This window comes from Octopus sinensis, linkage group LG7 (assembly GCF_006345805.1).
Source record: "Octopus sinensis linkage group LG7, ASM634580v1, whole genome shotgun sequence".
Lineage (NCBI taxonomy): Eukaryota > Metazoa > Mollusca > Cephalopoda > Octopoda > Octopodidae > Octopus > Octopus sinensis.
In genome coordinates this window covers 104,025,362-104,045,974 of record NC_043003.1, presented here as the reverse complement: position 1 = coordinate 104,045,974, position 20,613 = coordinate 104,025,362, and the positions used below count along the sequence as shown (strand labels likewise).

At 32.6% G+C, this 20,613-nt stretch overlaps 1 protein-coding gene and 1 long non-coding RNA gene across 5 annotated transcripts in view; both read left to right on the top strand.

The window, feature by feature from the left end:
- LOC115214086 (AP-1 complex subunit sigma-2) overlaps positions 1-20,613 on the top strand; it is a 124,515-nt gene that overhangs the window by 74,256 nt on the left and 29,646 nt on the right. The window lies entirely within an intron of this gene.
- LOC118764364 lies at positions 1,820-19,488 on the top strand. Its single transcript, XR_005000194.1, has 2 exons — positions 1,820-4,981; positions 16,774-19,488. It is a non-coding gene; the product is annotated as an uncharacterized LOC118764364 (long non-coding RNA).

Here is a 20,613-nt window from a genome sequence, read left to right as displayed (position 1 = left end):
CTGTTGGAACCATTCCTTAAAAATAAAAATGCCAACTATTATTCCTCAGACCATTCCCTGTTGTATGGATATTATACACTTTTCAAAGCAGTCTATATATCAAAAGACAATTGAGAAAGTTTGATGGAGAATGGATTGTGTGAGTCACTGCTGTATTTAGCTGCTCATAAAATTGTCTTTGGACGTGCATTTGTGTGTGCAGGAATGTATGCACATTCTGCTTTCACTCAGGTTTCAAATTTACAACAATCAGTAAATTAAAACTTCAGACTGCTCCTTTCTTGAAAACAGATCTCAAAATTGAAAAAGCATGGTAAAGCACATGCTTACTGAAATTCATTGCTAATATGTTTGCATATATGTGTGCGTTTATACATATATGTATTTCTAGTCTAATGAAGATTTTTGATTTTCAAATTCTCTCACACACACACACACACGTGTGTGTGTCTGAGTGTATTTTGTTTTAACAAATCGCATGTGTGAGTGTGTATATTCTATGAATTATGTGATAAATGTTTGTTACAGTGAATGATTGTTTCTTGTCCAAATTTTTAAATAAATCACTTAAAATGGCCAGTCTTTTTATAGCAGAAGCCTGATTACTTACCTTATTCTTTCTTTTCTGTGTACATCTGATGTTTGTCCATAGATTTTAGATGACTAAAAATTTTAAAGTCCACAAATACTCTTCGACAGATTCCTAGCACAATGCATATTTGTATACATCATGTCTGTATACATCTGTTTGTGTATACACAATAAGAACTTTGTCATGAAGTGAACTTGTAATTTTTACTCACTGATCCATTATATCTGATACTTGATTTTTTTTCCGTTTTTTATTAGAGTTTTACCTCATAGGTTTATTTATCATTAAGCAATGATTATTCACAGAATATGGTTGCATATTCTTGATACACTGATTTAGCAAGTGATTTGATCCTCTTGTGTCTTAGGACTAAGTCAAATTGCTTTAGTCTTGAAAACACATGCATATATATTCACATTTATGTTCTCATTCTGTAATATTATTACATACATGTATATATATTACACTCCAGTGTTTACCTTTTATGAAATAATCAAGTAAAAATGAATATAATTATCATTGTAACTATATATTATGTAAGGTATATAATAACTTCACCAAAATTCAATAATTGTATATATTAAATATACCGCTATTGATAGGACAAAAACTGGTGCCTGCATTTGCTTTCTTAATTTATATTGGATCAAATCTATCTCTCTTTTGCACCTGAGCACCGTATACAATAAGTTCATTATATTTAGGATTTTAAATAGCCCCCTCCAAAAAAGCATTTATCTTTTTGTTTTGGGGGTTTTTTTTTTTTTGCATTTATTTCAGTTATTGTAGAAAAATCATGATATTAAATTAGTTATCTTCCGATTATATTTTATTGATCTTAAAAATATACAACATAATGGTCTGGTAGTTATATTTTCCAGATATCACTATTATCATGATGATATATACTTTGTGTTATAGTGTATTTTAAAATGTGGTGGTCTTTCAATTTCCAATTAACTCCAGAAATTTTAAAAAATTTCTGCCATTTTTTTATTGGTAAATAAATATTAGGAAAAAGGCAAAATTAGAGAAGACAGTATACAATGTTGCACTTTCTTTTTCTCAGGTTTCTCTCGTCCATCTACAAGGTGGCTTAGAGTTGAAGCTAGGGTTATACAATTTTAAATTATATTATGAAAATGTTTTTGCACACATTCAGTACATGAAATAGTGCATTTAATTATTCAAATTACATACACAAAACACACACACACACACACACACACACATATATATATATATAATTGATTTCTTCCCACTAAGAACAGGCAAGCATTATCCATAGCCAGGCTCTGGCAGTTATGCTGTCATTTGGTATGACAAATGACATTTATGATAATGTAGTAAATTTGTATTTTTAATTCTCATGTCTTGAGATTTTGACTTACCTTGATGTATAAACTGCTTTATTTGTGTGTGTGTACGAGATGACTTGCATAGTACTTCATCATTTCCTAAGATTTTATATTTGTGGTGGTAGTACAAAAGATGGCTCCCCTCCCTTTTTTTTTTTCTCCATATCTTTTGTGGAGGTCTGAGGGTTTTAACTCACATTTTTAATGAATTCCTGTTTCAAAGAACAAAGCCAGTTTCAGAAGAAATATTGTCAGTATAATACAGATGGGTGTATGTATGAGTATCGATGAGGATGGTTGGAATGGCCAGCTAATACTAAAAAAAGAAAAACAACAAATCTCTTGTCGTAGAAGAGGCAGATGCAAATGGCGCAATCCCTGCTGTAATTGAGCAAAGTAAGTCCTGGCCAGGTGTTGCTCTGGTTTCTGGAACATTCCTTCTATTTCCTCTTCTATTCTCCACTACTTTCTGATGAACTTGGTACCTTCTGCAAACATACATGCAGATGTTCTGACATGAATATACATTTGTAGCCTTTTTGTACACGCATCTTTGTATATTCCTACAAACATGCATATATACATACTTATATTATCTGTAAAACTCTATACACACACACACTTTTTTTTTTTTACTATAGTCCAGCAAAAATACACAAATTCATGTTTTGGGGATTTTTTTATAAAGAAAGTTTCTCAATTTTCATCTTTTTATTCATTGTCAATAGGTTTTTTTGGGGTTTTTTTTTTACTTATTGGTACTGTTGCTGCTCACTTTTTCCATAGAGCTTAGCCAAAGGTTTAAGCACTACCAACCTTTGTATATTACAAATAATTATATTTTAGAAAAATTCCAATGAAGATCTCCAGAGAAAAGAAAGGAAAGAAAAAAATATGGAAAGTTGAAAACTCTTTATATTTTATAATTTTACTTTAGAGTTTATTTTTTCTTCATATTTGATATTGTTGAGAGTTCATCCAGTTTTTTTTTTGGTAGTTTGTTCTTCCATAAATTTGTTTTGAGTGTTATTTTAGTTTCTAGTTTTTTTTGTTCATGTTTATATTACATTTCCTAATAGATAGTTAAGTAGCTGATTGATGAAGGAAGTAATTAAAGTTTGATGGTGTGACCTAAGGAGTCAGGGAGACATGACCACTGCTTCTTCCACATCCTGCTTCTGTATTGGACATCTCAGGAAAGTTAGCTTGGCAATACTTAACATTCCAGTTTATGCTTGCAACAGGATTTGAGCTTGGCACTGAAACTAACAAAATGCTTGCCTGATAGACAAGACCATCTCAGCTCTTCCATACTTATTGTGGTGGACTCTGTCTAGCTACAACACCTACATCTAGACAGTTAGTTTGGGGCATTGAAAAGTTTTTTTCTGATCTAGAAACACATTACAGCACTTGTGACAGCATACAAATGTTTGATTTCCTGCTTGGTAGCTCAGTACCCTATCAACTTCTAGAACAAATGCTAAGTGGATATGGTACTGGGCTGTTACCTTCTACGTTTTTATCTTTGAAATTTCTTAAAGGTAGTTCTTTATATATTTAGGTAATACACTTTCGGTTTCAGTTGACCTTGCTCTATTGAGTATACACACACACACACACACACACACACACTATATATATATAAGGAAAGAGAGATATCAAGCCATTTCGAAAAGTCACTTGTGATAGACTGGCGTCCTATCCAAAGAAAGATTTGTCTTTCAGATGCTGACTGACCTTTGAAGTTCTTCATAGCTCAGAAGCTATTACATCTTGCATGTGTGTTTTATTTCATCATTTCAATTTATTCAATTATGACCCCAAATAAGGCACTAACAAACTATTTAGTAGTTTACATCTAGTCAAAAGTTGAATTTTCAAATTTTGAAAGGTCATCGTTTTGACATACTTCAATTCTTCTTCACCTTTGGTACTATTTCTAGTTAAAGAGCAGCATAGCATGGTATATAGTTTACTTGTTTCCATTCCAAAGATTAACAATACCAAATGACTATTAATACCAAATGATTTGTTTTACTCACTTTTAAACTCTATACACCATGCCATCTGCTGCAGTTGCACATGTTTGTACAACAGGTGTTTCCTTGGCTTCTTTCTGTCTCTGTAGGTATCTGGTGTTTGTTGGGTTTTTTTTTTTTTTCTTAAATCAAGGTCCTTCAGTAAGGGTTATATTTCATATGAGTGCAAGGACAATAAATTAATGCACAGTTCCATAAAAGAATGACTGAAACACTACATAAAGTAACAATGCATTTTTATAGGAACATGTTGAATGTGAACGCAATCTCATACATACTCTAGTTATCCAAAAGCAGTTTCTCTTTCACTCATTCCAGCTAGTTGATAGTGGCCCCTGTTAGCAAAAAGAAATATGTATCTCCTTTCAGCTTGTCTGGGGGGTTTTATTCTAAATTTGCTGTTCTGATATTATAGAGATGAAATGGCCAAACAGATACAATGTGTTACCAATTCTAGAATTGGTTTCAATCTGCCATGGCAGGTGTTCACTTTCCAGAAGTCTCTTTTCATTGCTTCAGTCTCCTCCTCATTTAAATTACTACCATGGAGTTGTAGGCACTGTAAAATATTTCACATCTCAATCACAACCTTGGAGCTTAGGGCACCATAAATTATTTAACATCTTGATTACTACCATGGAACTGAGGGTACTGTAAGCCATTTCACATCTTAGTAATAAGATCTGCTTCCTTTACATCAAAAGTTTTGTGACTCTTTTCTATAAGAGCAAAATTTTAAATTCTAGTCTGCAAATTCATTCATCTTCATGTCTAATAAATACAGTTGGGATAATCCTGAATGCCCTAACTTTTCATCTCCTTTCCTGTTATATACTTGAAGCTTTTTGCGTAAGAGACCAGTACTTTTTCTTTTCATTTTTCCAGAGAGCACAATTAGAAATTATTCTGCTGATATTCGTTATATAAATGTTAAGTTGTTCTCGTTTAGTCACTTCTCAGTCATTATCTAGCATACTTATTATCTAAATGTGTACCACCTCTGATCATTCCATTTTTATTTCATACTTAGCACTACATGAGTCACAACATTAGTGTTATTTCAAAACGGATCTGGTTGTTATTTCCAGCAGATTGATTAAACATGTGGAGGCACCTCCATTGGCTCATTGGTGTTGAGTTTTTACCTCTTAGTTATTGACCAGTGAAGTTTTATTGAGATACATATTATTTATTTTGTTAGTTATTTCTTTTGTTTATATAAACTTTTGTTTTATAAATAGCTTTTGATTTTTAAGACCAGAAAACATGGTTACTATCTTGTCACACTTGGGGATAAAGATGACACCAGTATGACCACACACATTTCATGTCATGCCTATGGAGGTTGGGGTTTCAACTCAGCATTTGCTAGTTAATGGGAAATCCACTCCCTTACAATTTGCAATGCACTTGTTTATTGTGATGGTCAGTATTATTTTGCAGTAAGGTAACAGTGAGACGACAGACAACACCAACTCATCAACAGGTTCCTGTTTGTACCACATTGTGGCGAAGTGATGATCTTATTTCACAAGCTATTTTTTGGAATAAGTCATTTAATTATGCATATACACACCCCACACACAAGCCCTAACTGAGTGGTTTAGACTGACAGTCATAGATATTTCTCTTCATCCAGTGGCATAAATATCACAATTGCCATTTCTATTACAAGCAAAAAAGAAATAGAACTGATTAACCATTTAATTTATAACATTGATTACATATAATCATGTGGAAGCCAATGACAGAACCTCTATGTAATCATTCCACAGCCAAATCAACCACAAATCATATCCTACTGTGAACTATGTAGCCCTTGATATGCAAAACTATGGGATGGTCATGGCTGGAACACCTTTGATCATTGACTGAGTAACAATAGTTTAGCAATTGTTTTATTTTACCTAAATGTTAAATAATCAGTTAATCCTTTATATATATATATATGTGGTGGATATAATTGACCCTTATACCAAGCTGCCTGAGATCACCCTTGATCCTGTGATACAAACTGCTTGTTTTAAAGTGATTTAAATTAAAACCTATCAAAAGCTCATGTTAATTTATTTTCCAATGGCCAGCTTGATAATGGCCGAAACAAAGGCAGTGTAGTTCACTAAAATTTTGGCAACAAAAAGGATTAATCAAGACAGCCTCATAGAGCCGACATTTTAGCAAGTTTTTTGAGTATTAATCAGGATAGGATATAGATTTGTTGCCTACAGACCTTTCTCACAAAATTTCACTTTGTGACTATATCAATTGGAATGTGTCTGATAAATTACTTCTCAGTATCGTAAACTTGGGACAGATTTAAATTGCAGAACTGTACATTTGGAACTTGTTCACAACAAGTATCCATTCCAGGCCATAAGTATCGTGGTGTTACACCAAATTATTGGTTCATGTACACATACTGGGAACTTGATACTATATACATTATTTGACCACTGCTAACTCTAGCCTTTGTACCTGACTACAACCAACAACATAAATGGGCCCTGTAGAACTTTTCTTTGCCTACAGCCTCAGAAACACATTTTTAATGCCAACAAATGAAGTAGTTAATGCTATTAATCTTGTTGGGGTGAAATATACAGCGAGAAAAGAGATATGTAAATTTATTTTCAAAATTAAAATAAAACATTTGTTAATCTATATATTCAACTGTTTTCAAACCTGATTTGCTCAAAGTTTTTCTTTCCTTTCTTACATTGTTTATAACTTTTTTGTTAATTTCTTTTTTAAATATAGACTGTTGATATTTGTACACAGATAAATATTTTAAAATCTTTGCTTTAATTTCTTTAGACCTTAATTCTCAAATAGGCTTAGCTCCATACCAACCAAGGTGTACCCATCTACATGCATTCACACACCATACTTGTCCAGTCTATCTCCACTTCTATTTTTGTCATCCTTTCTCTATCTCCTCCACTAAGCCCTGCACTAAAAACATTTCCCCAATCATTTATTCCCAGAATTGCAGCTTTCTTACCCTTCTTCCATGCCCTTGAGGCAGTGTGAGATGAACATTAATAGCATGGATCTCACTAGTCTGTGAAGACCTGCAAAATTTATGGATGTTGCCTGTCTTCCTCTGAATAAATAGAAAAATATAATCATTTGAATTTAAGTTCTATCTAACCAGTTTATTCAAGCCATTTACAAAACAAAAATATATTAATACAAATAAGTGAACATACCCTTCTTTCCTATGTTTAAAGCTAAATTTCATTTGGGGTTTATGAGATAAGATTGACAAATATCTTTAAGATTTTATAATGCATTAATTTAATCAACTTTATCGTACAGGAATTGACTTTGATGTAATAAACTTCAATATCGATGTTCTTTTAAAGTACCACCAGAGGAATGAAATTGTGTATTTGTGCATTATTTAAAGCTATCTAAAAAGAACCTAGAAATAACCATAGCTGAACAAATATCTTTATAAGTAATAATAATGAACTGTTTTGTAATGACACATATTATTTTTTAAAACAATTGTCAAATTCTTAGCTACTTTCAGGAATATTTCACTTTGGTGTTCATTTAAAGTTTAAAAATTGAATACAAAAAGCTTTACTCTTTGACTAATACCAAACTTTCATGAATATAATTTTTACTAGCAATTGTGTTTGGGAGTTTAAGTTTTCTAATGTATTTTTATTAAACTGGTTTTGAATATAATTAATTGATCTCATTTACATGTGATTGTTAATGATTATTTTTATGTTCTTGTTCAATTCTAGAATATTTGTTGGTAGTTATTTTAATATATTTTATTTTAAATAACCACAACCAACTCTTTATGCAGATTTATTGCATTGAGACAGCCAATCAAAATGCTTGGGAGCAAGCCATAAGTTAGGGCACAGGAATACCTCAACATTTGTTCTTTTTGAAGTATAGTATTGAGCGGTATTTTAACCATCACCATATTTATTATCAGCCAAGTATGCTGTCCTAAGATGTAGAGACTTGTAAATGAATGAATACAGGGTCTCCAAAAATGTCTACACAACATTGTGACATTATTGATCAGGAAATCAGAAATTGTAACTAGAGCTTTAACTGTAGGAAATATTTTAATACTGTTGCCTGTTTTATTCTGCTAGAACTCACTTTGTGTATTTGTTTCTTGTGTTTCATTCTTTTAACCCTTTTGTTACTGTATTTCTGTTGAAAAATACTGCTTTTGTTTCAATTAATTTTGAAAATAATGAATTTGATAACATAACTTTGTTATTATTAAGCTGCTGTTTGAAATATAAATTATCATGGAATTTTGAGAAAAGGTTTTAATTTAGACCACTTTGAAATGTTTGCATCATAGAACCATGGGCAGTTTTGGGCAGGTTGATATAAAAAGGCTTAATCATACCTAATTATAACTGAGTTTTAAAGTACTACTGTTTTTTTTTTTGTGTGTGTGTTTAGTGTTAATAGCTGTAATTTTGTTGTTTGCCCTGGTTTATGTGTTAGATCTTATAGCTGTGGACAACTAAATAACCTCTTGTTAATCAAGGCAGTTGAAATCTCATTAGCAATGTCTTCATATCCTAGCAAAATTAAAAAAAGAAACCTATCAAATGAAAATTTTTGAGATGTATTAGACATTATAAGCAGGAATATTGCACACATGAATGCAAAGGCCCAGGATTCAGTTATAATACAGGAATAATGATAAATATCTGCACCGTATTTGAAGCAGTTCATTTCTGTTTTCATCTTCATGTTCACCTATTTCTACATTTCCTACTGGCTTAGAAGTTAAGATACTACTGCAATAGAAATAAATGTTTCCACTTGTTGTGTAGTATTACAATTGCAATTGTCTCTATTTTATTCAATTATTTAATCACAAATACCTCAGTAAATTACAATAATTGCTAAATTTTCACGGACAAACTGTAATAGGAGTTATTTCCCTTACTTGCTGACACCTGCAAAACGAAGTGGGGTGGTTGAAGAAAAATTCTCTCCAACTAATTTTTTTCCTTTCACAATATTTCTAGCTCCACTTTAGATTTGTAATATTTCTACCCTTGTTTTCTCATCCATTTAACTGCTGTAGCAATAACTCCCCTCCTGAAACATTAAATTATATCTTTGTTTGAATAAAATAGTTTATAATCTGTGTTGGCCAATTTTTTACACTTGTAATGTTTTTCACTTTTAATTTTTTTGCATTTGTGACATATTTGTTTTTTCATCTATATATTTTTGTCTATATATATATATATATATATATATATATATATATGAACACAGTTAATTATACATATAAACACACAAATTTAATTATAAATAAACACATACTAAGGTTGATATATAAATAAATACTCTACAGTTAATCATGATAAAAGGTGTGAGGGAATAGAATGTTATCTATATATGACCAGTTTTGTAGATGAGTGTTCATTCTGATTACATGCAACACTAGAGCAGAAGCTGTTGTTAAACAAGCTGAGTATCATTTTTTTTAAATACCAGAATCTTAGTCCAGAAAAGGTGAATGAATAGCTTGACCGTGAAAATGGCTTCTTCACTGATGTAAAGTGAACCAACAATTAGAAAGTGCTAGCAATGGCTAGTTATAACTAGATACAATGAGAGCTTATAAACCTGGAAAGCTGAGTCAGTAAAAGTTAAGCTCTTTAACCAATGGACATTGCTGTGGTGGGAGTCTAGGGTTCAAACTCTTAGAGTTTTAGTGTCATTTAGGACAATTGCTGTTCAAATTTGAAACATCCCAATCTATGTAAGGTGCAATGAAACATTTTATTTTCTCATTTCAAAAAAATCAAAAATCCATTTGCTTTTTTGAAAAATATTTTTCATTTTTCTTTTCTCTGTGTGTGTGATTTCATAAATTATATTTGAAGATCTTTTTTAAAATTAAGTATATAAATATATGTGCTTAATAGCTGTTTGATCTATTCTATATACCTGTTATATATAGTACTAATAATGAGAGAAATTGATATAATTTCTTTAATTAAAACTGAGTCAAAAATATCTAGTTATTGAGTGAGAAATTTCTGAATATATCTAACCTTAGGTAAAAAATTTTTTCTTTTTTTTTTTGTAAAGAACACTTGCATGCACAAGTGTGTATGTGTGCAGCCATGTGTATATGTGACTATTAATGCGTGTGTGTGTGTGTGTGTAACACTGTTTAGATATGTGTTATAAATTTTTGCATGCTTGTGTTCTGAATATTTGTGTGCTACATATGTAAGTGACGCAGAGTAAACTGTTGATAATGCTATAATTATCATTATTAGGAGGATAGTGTTGGAAAATCTAATTAGTGTCAAACACATTGCTCTATGCTATTTAGGTGCACGGTTTTATGTTCTAAGTTCAAATGTTCAAATCCTGCCAAAGTCAGCTTTGTCTTGCATCCTCCCAGAGTTCAATAAAACAAGAAACGTACTAGTATTGTTATAATCTATTCTACCCCTTATTCTAAATTTGAGCCATTTTGCTTTTATAAATTATTGTTGTTGGATTTGCAGGATCATTAGATAATTGAACAGAATGCTTTGCAGTATTATGTTCTGCTCTTTATGATCTGAGTTGAAATCCTGCTGGGGTAAACTTTACCTTTCATCCTTTCGAGATCAATAAAGTAGCAGTCAAGTACTGGGGTCAATGAAATCAACAAACCCCTTCACCTAAAACTGCAGGCCTTGTACCAAGATTTGAAACAATTATTATTATTACTTGAGTGGTGGATTTAGAGAACCAGTCAAAATGCTTTATAGCATTATATTCTGGCTCTTTATGCTTTCAGTTCAAATCCTGTTTGCCTTTCATCTTTTCAGAGTGAATATAATAAAGTATGAGTCATGTCTTGGGGTTGATGGAATCAAGTAAACCCCTTCCCTCAAAAGTACTAGCCTTGTGCCTAAATCAGAAAGTGTTACTATTATTAGGGTATTGGGTTGGCAGAATTGTTTGTATTGGAGTTCAAATCCCATCAAGTAAAGTTTGCCTTTCATCCCTGGAGGGTCAATAAAATAAAATACAAGAGTGTTTAAATTTATTTTGGAAAGGTGGGGATGCATTTCAATCAACTATATCCCTTTGTTGTATCTGCCCCTATATTTGGCTAAATGCCAACTTTTTTTTTTCTAGTTTCTCAATTAAACTCATACTTTTCTTTTCCTCCATCCTGCCTTTTCTTTTTTAATTAAACTTTTAGTAATACTACATACAATTATGATGAGATGAAATCTGCTGCCAGGCAAGATTGAAATATAATAACAACAACAAGCTTCATGTAAAATAGTTTAAGCACCTCAGCTTTGTCACAAGACAGTATAGGGCATTGAGATGAAAACAACACACTTCCTAAAAGATGAGAGTTCATTTCAGTTACATATCCACTGCTCTTTTTAATAATTACAGCAGTATTGATAGTTATAATTGTCTCAGGATGTCAAGCATGAGAGCACTAGCATATAAGTATTATATTTATTTCACTAGAATGAGTATATTTTTTCTTGATCCTATCAACAAGTTAACATCACATTACATATATAAGGAAAAGTAAAATCTCTCAGAATTGTCTCCAGTAAGTGAAACAGTAAGATATGATTAATAATCTGTAGAATGCCTCTCAAAATTTACTTTGTTAGGAAGAACTAAAATTTTGTTTTCAGTTTTTCCTATTTTGGGTTAAACTGTACTTACCAAAATTTTTGTAAAGCTTCAAGACTTTTTTTAAAACTTATTTTTAGTCAATAAGTTACTATTCAGCTTGAAGTTCTCCTGATCGATGCCTATAAAAAAAAAATCTTAAGAGTCAATTGATTTAGAAAATGAGTTTACTCTTCATAGAGCAATATTTTCTGATTCATACAATGAATGAATTAAGAAAGAACAAAGATTCTAAATGTAAATTGGATGATCCTCAGTTATTCACCTTTTGAGAAGTGTTAGAAATGTAAAGACAAAGTAAAGCTAACATAGAATATATTGATACTCAAATCACCTGTTTTTGTCTTCAGCCTTAAGGTTAACCAGGAATAAAATCCCTTTGAGCTGAGAAATGGCTAATATATGACATAATTTATTATTATTATTATTATTATGAATAATAACGTTTCTAAAATAGATATTGTAATGTCTTTGAGTTTTAGTTGGTCACATTATGTTGTGTTAGCTCCCTGTGGAACTCCTCCCAGAACAAGCTTTTACTAACAGCAAGCTAATGAAGCAGTCGTTAATTTTACTTAGTAGTGAATTCTACCACTTCATATCTGTAGCTAAAGAAAGTAAGCTATTGCGAGTTGACCATTTGTGCTTGGAACTCAGAGTACATACATTACTGTGACAAGATAGAAATGGCTATTGACTTTTTGTCAATTAGTTGCTGTCTCAGTTGCTTAGGTCACTTTCAACACTAAAAATCATTGTAGTATATGTATTTCATTTTTCATTTGTACATTGGTACAGTTCCATGGTACTGATATGTCGTGTTACTGATAGTCATTGAAAATATACTCATAGTAGCAATCATTTATATGCATCTTCTCCATGATGTTGTGCATGAGAAAATAACTGCAGTACACCTGAACACTGTATACAATGAGCCCATTATTGTGATATTGCTTTGGTATAGTAGTTGGAATGACTATACCTTACAGTAGATGTGGCATTCAGACATTGCTAACAAAGTTTTAATTTCAGACAGCAAGCTAGCAGAATTGTTAGCACATAAGACAAAATGCTTAGCAGCATTTCTTCCTGCTCTTCATGTTCAAATTCTAGTGAGGCTGACTTTGCTTTATATCCTTTTAAAGTTGCTAAAATAAGTATCAGTTGAGTATTGGGGTTGGAGGGTGGATGGCTTCAATGTAATCAACTAACCTCCTCCACCCACAAAAATTTCAGGTCTTGTGCCTATAGTAGAAAGGATTATTATTAACAGAGGTGAGGATGACAGGACCTGTCTTCTCATATTAACCCCAGGTCAAATTTAACTTAGTACTTGCCTTGCATTTATGTTGTTGACTCTAATGAGATTAAAGGCAGAAATGAACTTGAGGGGATTTGAACTAACAACAAAAAAAAAAGAAAGGAAAATCAATGGTAATCCTGCTTTGGGGGTTCAGTTGGCTGTTACTTTTCCATACCTATTTGTGGCCTTGTGCCATTGCCAGAAATCATTAATATTGCAATCACTACTACTTTTGTTACTGAGAGGTACACTAGCTGGGTAACTGAAGCACTGGGTACCTGTCTCAAATAACACATGTTCACATCCTGCTACAGGACAAATCTCTTAACACTGCTTGTGTATAAACAAGGCTTATATCCTTGATTTCAGAAGTTCTTTGTTAATTAATTCACTTTGCAGTCTGCATTCACAGCAGTTTTCTCATCAACTCACTACACTAAATCCTGGTGGATTACCTGCACTTTAAAAAGCATTAAAAATATGGAGCCTTCTTGACAGCTTCTGTGTCACAGAGCTTCTTTTATGTCTACCAACTGCCTTTTATTTCACAGGTAATTTTTTTACTTATATAGTCAGCTTAGATGAACACTTTACTTTGATGGTGAACCTGCCTTGAAAGCTTCTTTTCATTTGGGCAAGACACATAATACTGTTTGTCTCAGTCTGCCTGAGTGACAAAAATGGGTTTCACTCCATACTTGACAATGGAATTGTTAGTAGTAGGAAGGGTGCCCAGAAGCTGTACAAGCAATTGCACCTACAGAAACCATTCTAGCCATGCTAGCTTGCATGGTAAAATGCATGTAAAACAAAAAATTAAAATAAAAAAAGGAGGAAAAAATTGCTTTGCTTCTATTTCACTTGCAAAAACCCTTCAGAAACGTATAAATTTCACAAATCTCAATTTGTCATTGAACATTTTTTGAAAGCTGTGACTTATATATAATGTTAGAATTGTTGTCACTCCATTATAGCCATTAAAGATATCATGCTGGCTAGTGGTCTTCAGATGGCTTGGAAAAATGTTTTTAAAAAGGTTTTGATTTGAATATCTATGAAAAACAGTATCTGCTGTTATATACATTACTCTACCCATCTATTGAGTATACTTTTGTAACAAACTTATAATTACTATAATTTTTTTTCAAAACTTGCAATACATACTTACAAATTTGAATTTACAAACATGGGTAAAACGCACTCAATTCATAAAGTAGAGTTTATTTGTATATTCAAATCTGAAACTCCTCTTTTCACAATAACTGGAATTTGAAGTTAATTCCAGTTGTTATGGAAATGTGAGGCACAGAGTAGCAATCAACAGAAGCTTTGAATTAATGAACAAATTAATAGATTTTCTGTCAGTTTTGGAGACAAGTACTCAGTTGTTAACTTAATTTAACTACTTTCATTGGATTAACATGTGACTGAGTATTCCATAGAAATGAGTAACTTTAATATAATATTCAGGCAGAATCAGCATGACAGTATGAATCAAGGCTCAGCCTTTGAGTTATAGTTCATTTGATGGGCTTTCACATAGTTTGTCTCCCTAATTTCATTCACAAGGCTCAAGTTTACTTGAGGTTATAGTAAAAGACACTAGCCCAACATACTACAGAATGTGAATAGGGGGCGGGGGGACAAACTACTTAGCCATTTGGCCATATTAGCATCCAAGTGAATGAATATATTTACATCTGTAATTAAATACTTAGCCCCTGTGAGAATCTTCTGTAGAAACTTGTGTAAAGTTGTAGCTAGCCTGTCTTTCATACAATAAATTGTGCTTTTCCTTCAAGTTAATCATTGAGTAGGTTTTGGCTAGGTTTGCTTCTTTTCCAGTAGACATATACAGCTTTTTTTTTCTATGTTTATTAGATTACTGAATGAATAAATAGTAGGTAAAATGATTGTGTGAAATTGATTTTACATTTTGGGATTATTGAAACAAGATGTGCTGAACATTATAGTAACATAAACTTGTAATATATTTCTATATAATGTATATATATTTGGATAAAATAAATGCAGTATGTTTAAAAGGTAGTATAAATTATAAGAATCCATAGGACTAGTGCTTATCTCCAGTAACTGTAGTGTTTTTTTTTATATTTTGTTTTTAAGCATATAAGAAACGAATATGCTTCTAGATAGGATCCTAGGTGATCACGAATAACTTTACTCAGCAACGAGCCAACGAATCAGTTATGTTCAGAGAGCTACTAATCATGACAGTGATGTGTGAAGCCAACAGCAGGACCCGTTTTAGGGGCTGGTGGATTTGGCTGTTGAGTGCTACATCTCGACCATGGATACAATTCTGCATCATAAATATGGGAATGAAATTTGCTTGTGGGGTGCAAACCCAGTTTTTCAGGAAGATATTCAATTTCCATTGTCCCCCCCACCAAATCTAAGAGGTGCAGGTGCACCCCACTATTTCCAAATCAATGCTCTGCATCACTGACTTCAATGGTTACTTGCCTAGTGTTCAATTGACTTGATTATCCATAATCTCACAAACAAAAGTGTGTGTGCTGTGTAGAAAACTTAAATGGATATAGTGTAGAAAGGTGTTAGTAGCATTTCCAGAGAGTGAGAGAGAGTCTGTGTTTGTATACACACACACACACACACATACTTGTTTACCAGTTCTGGACTGTGGTCATGCCAAGCCATTGCCTCTACATATACACATATCTTCCTCTTTTAAAGATATGTACAGTGGCATTTATTTAATAAAATGTCTTTTTAGACCAGATTTCCTTTCAGTAATAAGTTAAAGTTGATCAGTGAATGTGTTGCCATGTTTTTAGTTATAATGTATTGTCGTGTTTTAAAGTGATGTATAGATATAAATAAAATGAATATGGGAGGATATAAAAGAAAGTGACCCCTCACTTCCATGATCAATGAACTCAGTCTCATTAAGAAGTCTTGGGGGTGGAGTGTTTGTATATTTAACCCTTTAGTATACCGTGTAAGCTACAATCTGAGTTAAATGAAATAAATATGAATATTTCATAACATAAGATCTCAAAGCACACAAAGCTATAAATAATAGCATGTAAGTATTTGGAGATGTGGGCCTTTGTCCCACAGGCAGCCTTTGACTTTTTCTATCTAGTAGGGTTTTTCTGCTATTATTTATAGCTTTATGTGTACTTCAAGATCCACTATTCACAAAAAGAATTATATGTGGATATTTCTATTGAGCTCTAGCTGATAAACTGATGAAAGTCTTTTATCGCACTCTGCTAAGAAATGTAAAGTTGCATATGTCAGTGAAAGGGTTTAATGATCTTTTTTTTCCCCTCTGTTTTTGACAGTTTTATTCCTGATCAAAAATACTGTGTCTTCCACAACACAACTACACTTGAATTTACCTTTGCTCACAACTTAAAGGTTTCTTCCATTTTACTTTGTATTTTATATGGGTCTCTGTTTTCCTAACTTCTCTCACAAATTCTGAAAGACCTCTACTGATGATTGCACGTGTCCATATGAGTTCGTTTTAATGTCACATGAAATGTATGTTTGAACTGTGCAACTCATATGTACTTGCATTCACTGTTTCATTCTTACAGATACATACATGTACTTTTTCATTCATTGTTTTATATATTAAAAACACCTAGAATGAAACATACAAAGCATAAAATCTAAAATAACACTTCCACATTTAAATGTAAATTTTCAATAAAGTCACAAATGCACATGCATACATAAACGATCAAATAAACCTTAAGACCAACAACAATCCACACTATGGTATTGAATGAAGTGAATATTAATTAGTAGAAAATTTTTTTCTACAAGTTTTGAGTAACTTAATTATAATTTGCATTACTGTCCATTATTTTAGGGGTGGATGATGCAGTTTATAATTGGGAAGATATGATACATACTCGCTGTTACTACGAGCAGAAATATGGCATTAAAATATTTTCATTATTGCTTTTACAGCAAAATCAAGAGAACATCAAATTACCTTGCAGTGTTTTGTTACTTGCACTTTTGTTCAAATCTCAAGGTCAACTTTGTTTTTCATCTTTGTGATGGGTGGGTGATAAATAAGCCAAGTTGGATGGGAGAAATCTATTTGACTGTTCCCTCTCTAAGCATTTGTAAGCCTTGTGCTGATGTTTGAAATCATTATTATTATGGCAGGTGTATTATATTGGGTTAAAGGACTGCTAGTAATTAGTTCTCGCTCTCTGCAAACCATGTTCAATTCCCAATAGGATTCTCTTTGTTTCCATCTCTGCAGAGTTTAAAAACTGAGTACCAGTCATGTACTGAGGTTGGTTAAATTTACTACACCAGCTCCCTAAATTGGTGACCACCTGCCAAACTTAGAAACAAATGTTATTACTATTAGGGTGAAGGTGTGAAGCTGATAGAATGATTTTAGCAACAGAAATGCTTTATGGCATTTCTTCTGTCTCAATACATTCTAAGTTCAAATACTGCCAAGGTCAACTTTGCCTTCCATCAGTCCAGGGTTGATAAAATAAAGTTCTAGTCAAGAACTGGGATTAATGGTATCAAGTAACAAAATTTTTGGCCTTGTGCCAAAATTTAAAACCATTGATACTATTAGTGTGGTCAAATTGCATGACTACTGATCACAGTCAATACCTACCAATATTTAGCTATGCCTGTATGTTCTAAGATCAAATATTAATTAGTACAATGTAAGTAAGTATCAATCTGTACCATACTGACTATACTCCCTGCATATGTTCTGAATTCAAACCCCACCAAGGTCAGCTCTGCCTTTCATTCCTCCAGGGTTGATAAAGTACCAACCAATTACTGAAGTTTAACTAGCCCCTCCACCTACTAAAAACTGCAGGCCTTGTGCCTAAATTAGAATTATTATTAAAGGGCAGTGGGCTGACAGAATCATTAGGTTGTGGGACAAAAATGCTGGTTCTCTGTTATGCATTCAAACTCCACTACGGTTAACTTTGCCTTTCATCCCTTTAGGGCTCAATAAAATAAAGTACTGGTTTAAGTACTGGGGTCTCTGTAGTCAACTAGCACCCCAGAATATTGCTGGCCTTGTGTCTAAATTAGAAAATTATCATTGAGAGTGATTGATGGCAGAATCGGTACTGCAAAGGATTAAATTCCTTGTGTTTAAAATCATGTCTTTTTGCATTTTGAGGTCAACATTAATTTCTGTTCTTTCAGTATCAGTGAAATAAAATACTTATCAAGTGCTGAAGTAATTAATTGCCTGTACTCTTCCTTCAGAATTGTGGCTTTGTGCCTATATAAAAAGTATTATATAGAGAGGGGACAAGAAATAGAGAGAGCAAAACTGGTAGGGCAATGGAATACAGGATGCTGCAAAAAAAAAAAAAAGAAAAATAAAGCTTCCAAATTCACCGTTCTTGATAAATGTTTCAGCAGCAAACACATGATGTGCATCAGCCCAAATCATGATGGTAACTGAAAAAAAAATGGTTAAGCATTAGCTACATGAAGACACCATTACCACCTGCCTGACTTCACAAGCACCACACCATTGACTATGTGAAATTTGGGAGGTTTTTCTGTCTTGCCCTATACTTTGGTATATTCAGCATATAATTGTATTGTGGTCCTGAGTTTGAATCCTGCCAAAGATGACATCTTTTTCATCTTTTCCCCAGGTTGATAAAATATTTACCAATCAAGTAGCAAGATTTGACATGTAGTTAATTGTGCCATTATCAAGGATTTTATTTATCTGAAGTAAAACTATTAAAACTTCTCTACAAATAAGCCTTTTTTATGCCCCTTAAAAAGTGAAAATAGTTTGAAATCCATTTGTGCGTTGTATGTCTGTGTAAGCAAAGGAATGATTCATTTGCAAATGTGACCTACATCAGTTTGACAAGATATTCTTCAAATTCGTTTGTAACATTTTTTTCCTATTCTTTGCTATTCACACTTATTAGATTTAATAAAATTCCAAGTGATATTTAACAATAATAATAGTAATAATGATAATAATAATATCATAATGCCTGCTCTATTTGTTACCTACTCTCTTAAAAGTGCTTTTAATATCTTAAACACATGTATGTCTGCGTATGTGCATGTATAGGTGTATGTGAAGTATATGTGCGCGTGTTTGTGCATTGATAATTATCAGTCTGCTCAATAAAAATTTTCTCTTTGCAATTAAGTTTTTCCATATCTTAACATATACAAGTTTCTGCTGATATTTCTTATTGTGCCTGTGTGTGTGTGTGTGTGTGTGTGTGTGTGTATTACATATATTTTACACATATGTTGCTTTGTTTTGTTTTTGTTTCTTGTGTTTGTTTTTTTTATTATCAGAAGAGACTTTAAGGGAAAGGAAAGGCTTTTCTCTCTCTCTCTCTCTCTCTCTCTCTATTTGATGATTGCTTTAAATGTCAGGGCTGATAACTTAAGAATAAAAAAATCAAAATGAAAAAAATAAATCAAATAAAAAGTCCTAATTCTGTGTTTTATGAAATAAAACTGTATATCCAAGATGGGTCTTTTGTTCCTTTGTTAAGTATTTTCTACCTTATTTAAATTCCAGTCACTGAGATAAGGAAATGGTCCACAAGAATCTTCCAGAAATGTGTAACCAAAAAAAACAAAAACTTTTGTCTTGTCCGAGTGCCCCTTGCAGTATAATTGTATACAAGACTGTAACATCTTGGTCTGTTTTTATGGTTCTAGTGGTATGCCTATATGTGTGATTACAAAACTTATTATATTGATAATTAGCAGAGAGGAAAAAATATGAAAACTTGTTGAAAGAGAACTTGGAAGGAAATATTAGAGTTAGGATCTGAGGAAATTGAACTTTACTGCTCAGTTGTTACCTGAAGCAAGACTGAGATGCATGGAACAATAATGCATCGTGGTATTTAGTCAAATTTTCTACATTCAGATGCCCTTCCTGCTGCTAATTCTCACCTGTTTTTCACAGAAGATTGGAAATGCATGCTGCTGTTTTTGTGATGGTGATGTCCATTTATGACCACCAGAAGACAACAATACAAGCTCTCACACATACACATGCATGTAACAGGCTTCTTTCAGTTTCAATCAACCAAATTCATTCACAAGGCTTTGGTTGACCTGTGGCTAAAGTTGAAGACACCCAAGCACTAGATCTGAACCTGAAATCACATGATTAGGAAGCAAGCTTTGCCTGCACTTGTGTTTGTATGTGTGTGTGTGTGTGTGTGTGTATAAATCTGTTGGTTCATTTTACATCCATTTTTCTATGCTGGCATAGGTTGGATGAGTACTTATTTGAGGCAGATGTTTTTTCCTGCTGAATGCTCTTCTTGTTACCAAGCCTTTTCTGTTTTGCAAGGAAGTCTTTTTTTTTTTTAATTCCATTACTTCAAGAGCACAGAGCTACAGGACATAATTCTCACCAGGAATGTAAACACAGCCTTTTCTTTTTATTTCTTTTTCTATATTATGTTCAGAAGATGTCTTGCTAGAAACAGCATTCACATACATATACCTGCAAATTGCCAGAGTTGTTATAGCATCTGACAAAAATGCCCTGCAGAATTACTGGAATATCAGACAAAATGCCTTGTGATATTTGATCCAGTTCTTTACATTCTGGGATACCACCATAGTCTGTTA